Source organism: Metopolophium dirhodum, chromosome 5, assembly GCF_019925205.1.
Source record: "Metopolophium dirhodum isolate CAU chromosome 5, ASM1992520v1, whole genome shotgun sequence".
Taxonomy (NCBI): Eukaryota; Metazoa; Arthropoda; class Insecta; order Hemiptera; family Aphididae; genus Metopolophium; species Metopolophium dirhodum.
This window is the reverse complement of record NC_083564.1, coordinates 16,090,880-16,097,872: the sequence shown is the minus strand read 5'-3', so window position 1 is coordinate 16,097,872 and position 6,993 is coordinate 16,090,880. Positions and strand designations below refer to the sequence as shown.

Here is a 6,993-nt window from a genome sequence, read left to right as displayed (position 1 = left end):
CATAGAAAATTTGAAGTTATAATAACTAAACTCAGAATTGGACACACGAAAATTTCCCACAGTTTCCTAATGTCCAAAGAAGAACCCCCAATATGCTCAACCTGTGGTGTCCAAATAACCATCAGCCACATACTCACCGAATGCCGAACATATCACAACACCCGATCAAGCCTCAACCTGCCCGAATCACTTTCAGAAATACTAAACAATCACCCTCAATCCATCACCAACATCATTCAATTCATCATAGCCGCCAACCTTCAAAACCTAATTTAAACAATTCTTAGATTTAATACAATACTATACATGTAATTTTATTTTATACACTGTGAACCCAATGGCCCATGTTGCCGAGGGTGTAAATTCAATAAAAAAAAAAAAAAAATATATTGTAAAATGTGTGATTTAAAACCTCCATTTTACGACCTATATGACTAATAAAATGTAGAAATAAAATATTAATTTATTTTCCCTAATTGGCTGCCGATTTAAAAATAAATTTTAATTCACATATATTTTGTAACCCATGAAAAAACATTTATTTTCGTATAAATTATTATTGGTTTTCTTTTTTGTTCGAATACTATAGCAGGATCTGTTAACAAAGCTTGTACTTCAGCGTCTACAGTGTTTACAGCCAATACTTTAACTCAGCCACAAAATAGTAATATTTTATAAAACCAACCAAAAATAACTGATGGTGTGTGCACTATTTAGTTATATTATATAGTATCAGAATTTATTTTTATGTATACATAGTAGTTGTTTAGTAGTGTTAAATATATTATGGTGTGTTAGCTTTGTTAAAAAACAAATAAATCTCAAGGTGAGATGAGACAACACACGGTGACTACAAGTGCTGTTTACAACACTTATATCCTCCACACAATCACTATGTCAATTATAATATGTATAAATATATATACTGTGTATTGTATATTTGTATTTCCAATTAATAATTTTTGATTTAACAGTTTTTCAACGGTTTATTACTAATACTTTAGTAAATATGTAATACGATATATACATGACAGCATTTTAAGTATTGTACAATCAAATAGTATAAATATAAATACATTGATGATTAATAAAAATACATCAGCTAAAAATTTCATAAATCTAGATAATATATTCCTTATAAAAAGTCATAATGAATTAGAGCCATTGGAAACCAAAATGAAGGATGATGAAAACTTTAAAAATACATTGGTATACTATTTTTAATTCTTTAAATTATCCTGCAGAATTGCTTTACGGATGTTCACTGACATTTTGCTATCAGATTATTCACTCGGTTTGATCTCTCCCGCCAGGGACGCATCTTTGCTCATAGCTAATGCGAACCATCTATCGGTCAAGGTACTCATGAGGGATGTTCGGAGAAGTAATCACCCGACGCGACGTCTTAAGCGTATATGAGCTAGCGTCGGCCTTCTGTGATTCTCATCTCACGCACTTCAGCGAGACGTTCGTCAGAGACGCCATGATTGGATCTCGTGTCACCGGTTGATTCACGTAATCGACCGTAAATGGGACGATTGGCTCGGTGTTAGCAAACTTTCTAAGTCAGTATCCATCCGCCGGCGACGTGGACGCCCCGGCCATCGGCAAGCGCCGCGGTCCGTCAACCCCGCGACGCCCAGCGAAACACACAGGCCCCACCTCCTTGGCTGTGGTTTCGCTAGATTGACGTAAACACCAGTTAAATGAGATAGAATATACCTTGCAAACATAAGCGAGTAAGTTGCGCAGTGGTGTGTTTGTCGTTTAGGAAGCGACCGTTTGAGTTCGAATCCCGATTTGGCAAAACAATTTTTAAATTATTTTCCGTGGCTAATTGATAGGGAAGAGGGGCGGGGGGAATATCGTACAAGTGTGTGATTGTTGGTGGGGGGTATATGAAGAGCGGGGTAGCGGGGAGAATGTCGTGTACGTAACGTGTACGAGGTGTAGAGTTGTATAGATGTATGTGGGTTGTGCAACGGGTTTCACGGGTTGTGCCATCAGGTATAGGGTTGTGCCAGCAGGTTGTGGTTCCAGAAATCTCTTTTTTACCCTACTCAGAAGAATTCAATAAACAACTTAAACTTTCAACCAGTCTAATTATTTCGTCAACTCTACCTAAGAAATTCTCTACCAACAGTCTTGCTACCTGCAATTTATAAACTAAGCAGTTAACCCAATTGCTAGTTTATAACATTATGAACTTGAATGAACTTTTGAATGTTTTTCTTGTTTCCGATGTTATGGATTTTACGCACATCACAAAATAAACGTACGCACCAATTTAAGATTAAAATAATTAATGTATTTTTTATTAAAATTGGTAGTAAAAATCTTAAGTATAGCTACAAACTGTTAATCGAACACTCGTAATTCTACGACTGACTGACTCCCTGTGTGTTGTCGTGACGGTGCCCCGTCTCACATAAAAAACCCTTATTCAGCGGTTCCCACGGTAGCAGCGTCTTACGACCCACACTCTGCATTATGATTGTCTATATATGTTGTTAACATATATAGATATATAAAAAATAAAATATGTGCTAATCAGGGTTTCTTAACACCGGCCAGACTAAATGAGACACGGGGGTCCAATGACCACAGTGTTTCACTTAAATGTTTAAGTTTCTGCAAAGTTTCGAATTTTCTGTTATTTGGGGGTCAGTTCAGTTTGACAATAAAATAATAAAATATTAAAAGGAAAAAAATAATAAAAGTAAGAAAAATAAATTACACTGTGTGTCTTAATACCATTAGGTTTTTCATGCTTCTGGTATTTCAGGGTTGTATATTTTTGTGACATTTTTTCTTAAACTAAAACTTAATATACTAGTTGTTAATATTGTTAGTATTACAATAATACAAATGACAATAACGTGAATGTTAATGTTGAAAATTAATGAAGGTTCAGCTAGGGTATGTGAAAGTTCATTTAACTCAACTGCTTTATTAGTCAGTTGGTTCAAATTTTGAATTAGGATTTTATTAGTGAGGTTTTGAGGAATAATTGTTTTGACTATATCTGCCAATGTGTGTAACGGTTCATTCTTAGAATTTTCTGGTATAATATCTGAATGACTATCCCTACTAGCTTTGTTATTAGAAAATAATATAGAGTTTCTGAGATTAATTTTACAAAATGGGGGTATAGTTATTCTACCTACGTCCTCAATTTCTATCTTGGAATTTTCTGTTGGATTTGTGCAAGTGATGGTACCTACTTCCCGTTGGGTATAATAGATCCATGAATTAGTTTGCACTAACTGATGCCATATAGGGGCTTTTAATGAAACGAATTTGAATTTGCAATAGTGTTATGTGCTGCCCCTTCAGGGATTCTCTATGTAGATGATTTGGAAATAATGGTAGCCAAATTAGATTTATAATACAATGTTTTATTAGAACAAATATAAAATGTCGTGGTAATAGTAGTAGTAGTCGTCGTCGTGTATATGGCTAGTGGCGTGAAGTCGCTTCTGCGTTGCTGGTCCAGGTACATCTGTCTTTACTGTGTTTCCAGCCCTCCTATATATGATGTCGGGTCCTTTGATGGATCCTGCGCATGGACGGGGCGGTGTATGTAGCTGGTTCAATAAGTTGTTATTCTCGCAACCGCCGCTCGTGACTTGTTGTTGGCCGCTCCCCCCGATTAGCTTGCCAAAATAAGATATAGTTTCTAACCATGAGGTTACGTCCAGGAGACCATAACAACTCAAGGAGAACTGCCTCTCCGAGTATAATAATACTTAAATACTAATACATGAATTGAGTGCGTAAAGCTATTCCTTTACACCTCCCTGCCAAAAAAAAAGATTATTAGCCTGTAAGGTTAAGAATCTTTAACAATACTATTTAAGTTCAATAGTCAACAGTAGTTGATTTTGCAATTTGGTATACATTGACATTTACAATTTGTTATAATTTTTACATTTCATTACAATCTTGTTTATAACAAGTTACAATAATCGATAGATATATATATATGTTTTACATTTACAATTTTGTTATAATAGGTTACAATTTGTTATACATATTTTATGACATTTTACATTTATAATGTAATTTACAATATTATTTAATTACATTGTGTTCTTCTTTTTTTTTTTTACTTTATGATAAAATTTGAATACATAATAATATAAATTTTGATTACCTGAAATTATAATATTAGAAGTGTTAAAATGTTTAGTTTATTATATAATATAAGTTTATATTTCCCCTTTTGAATACAATATTTGTTAGTTATAATAAATCTTCCACCAATTGATAAGTTATGTGAATAATATAATAAATTGTTACACATATATGTCAACATAATTTCATTTACTTAGGATATTCGAGTATATAGCTTGGATCTCTTGTTTTCTCTATTAATTTAAGTAATTCCTTACATTCTCCGTTACAATGATCATTCATAAAGAGTTCAATATTTCTGGTTATCTTATTTAATTTTTTGAAATCATAACGTTCGTTTAATCTTTTGTTTGCTTTTAATATGTGCCAGTTAAAGCATACCGGTTCCATCTTATTTTCCTTAAGTTTATAAATATGTACTTCGGTGCTTAATATTTTTTTTAATTCTTCGATAAATCTAAAATAATATAACTGTGTTAAGTCTACGTAATTACCTTCACCATGAAATTATCCTAAAAATCTCTATATATATTTATTTTTTTCTATATTTTCTACCTAGTCTATACAAATATATCGGCCTTATTTTCGTGACTACATAGTCAAAAACGCATTTGGTTAAAATTACATCAGCAATTGGATCGTGACAATGCGTGATATGATGATTCGTATTGCACACCAATCCATGTGCTTCTAATAAGTTTAACATCCTGCCGTTTTTATTAAGTTTTCCTATGTACCCTGAATATAAGGTTTCTATTGTTTCTATGTTAGTTAGTTTTAAATTAAATTCATTATTATTCCTATCACTGTACGCCGTTATATTTAAAAACGCTAAAATACCCCTTAACCTTAATCTTTTTACAATTGTTAGATCTGTCGTTCCGTTCCAAAAAACTATTATTGGCTCCCTGTTATCGATGTGCAAATATTTCTGTAGGTATACCGTTGACAAAGTCGACTCCCCCTGATGGTTTATACTTTTGTATAATTGGTCCAACAATGGTGTGGTCAAGTTTGGTTTACTCCGGAATACCCTTTTGATTGTTTGCACAACTTTTCCCAAGTCACGGCGCCGGAACCTCCTTAACTTATCGTCTTGTGTAAGTACAAGAGGATTCCCCTCCAGTTTCATCGGTTTATATTTTTCTAAACTGTTGGAGATGGCGCCGGATACCAATAATATTTCGGTCCTATTGATCATAGTGAATTCGAAATCCATTATGAAAAAACGGATTTGAGAGCTAGAATATATATATAAAATATTAAATTTATGCATATTATTATTACTATAGTTACATATTACTACTATATTTAATTTTCCTGTGTTGTTGTTATTATGTTTTACTCTTCGAATATATGGTCCGTGGATAATATAAGTCGTGAGATTAGTTGCTCTAAAAGCATTCCGACTTCTACACAGATTGAACTATCCGCCCTAGGGTTAACAATTACTGCGTGTATAAATGCAGATTATTCATTACATGGATTTAAATCAAAGCTATGTTTTTCTAGCTTAAAGAGTTAGGTTATTATAGTAATTATAGGTAAGACATATTAAACTTTGACTTGCATTTGGTGTAATATAAATAAAATTAAAATTATTTAACAATTATAATAAGTATCTTATAGGTAGATAATATTTATTATAATTAAATATATACTTTTATTTCATTGATATCTATACATATAATTATTGTATATTCTAGATGCTATAAGAGTTAATGTTAAGTACACTGTTGTGTGGGAAAAAGAAATTGATAACTCATTGGGAATTTGGCTATCGCACGCTCCTTTCCGTATCAAAAACCTATTTCGGTGTTAAGAACCCCTGATTAGCACATATTTTATTTTTTATATATCTATATATGTTAACAACATATATAGACAATCATAATGCAGAGTGTGGGTCGTAAGACGCTGCTACCGTGGGAACCACTGAATAAGGGTTTTTTATGTGAGACGGGGCACCGTCACGACAACACACAGGGAGTCAGTCAGTCGTAGAATTACGAGTGTTCGATTAACAGTTTGTAGCTATACTTAAGATTTTTACTACCAATTTTAATAAAAAATACATTAATTATTTTAATCTTAAATTGGTGCGTACGTTTATTTTGTGTTGTGCGTAAAATCCATAACATTTTTGGTGGCAGCGGTGGGATCCGTAGATTCCGGTTTTACGCTTGAAGTAAAATTTGTTTTAAGTGTTTAAATAGCTAAGTAAATCGCGCACTGCGTCTATGTACTCAAATACGAGCCGCAGAAAATTCAAACACTCCAGATCAACTCCGACATTCAGACCTTTAACATTCAGACATTCTACAGAACATTCCTGAAAATTACGTAAATAATATTATTGTTATTATTATTACCATCGGCGTCAGCAAATTCTTGGGCGTGGCATTGGTGCGCCGCCCGAAGCCGACATCAGTCGAACCAGTTCGAGCAACGGTAAGATATCAAAATCGAAATCAATAGTCAAAATCGAAATCGATAGTCAAAATCGAAATCGATAGTCACAATCGATATTGTTATCAATATTGATAAGACTATTGATAACATTGTGTACAACAACAATAACAATAACGGAGCAATAATTGATACCCACTACCTGTAGTGGTCCTCGCGCCAGCAGTTTTGGGGCAAGCGAACGTCCATTCAACAAGAGCTGTCGAAGAGGATTTACGTCGTTTATAATTCTTTTCACTGGCAACACTCAGAGCCAACCCGACTTATCCAGACTCTTTCAACAACACACATTTCCAATGACAACACTCATGGCGGCATCAATACAGTTTGCGGTGTTGTGAGTAACAGAACATTTACTAACATACTAACAATCTAAATTAGTTATTG

The 6,993-nt window shown here is 33.5% G+C and overlaps 1 pseudogene; it reads left to right on the top strand.

The window, feature by feature from the left end:
* The first annotated feature begins 1,080 nt into the window (after positions 1-1,080).
* LOC132945552 (uncharacterized) lies at positions 1,081-5,959 on the top strand (annotated as a pseudogene).
* Positions 5,960-6,993: the final 1,034 nt, after the last annotated feature.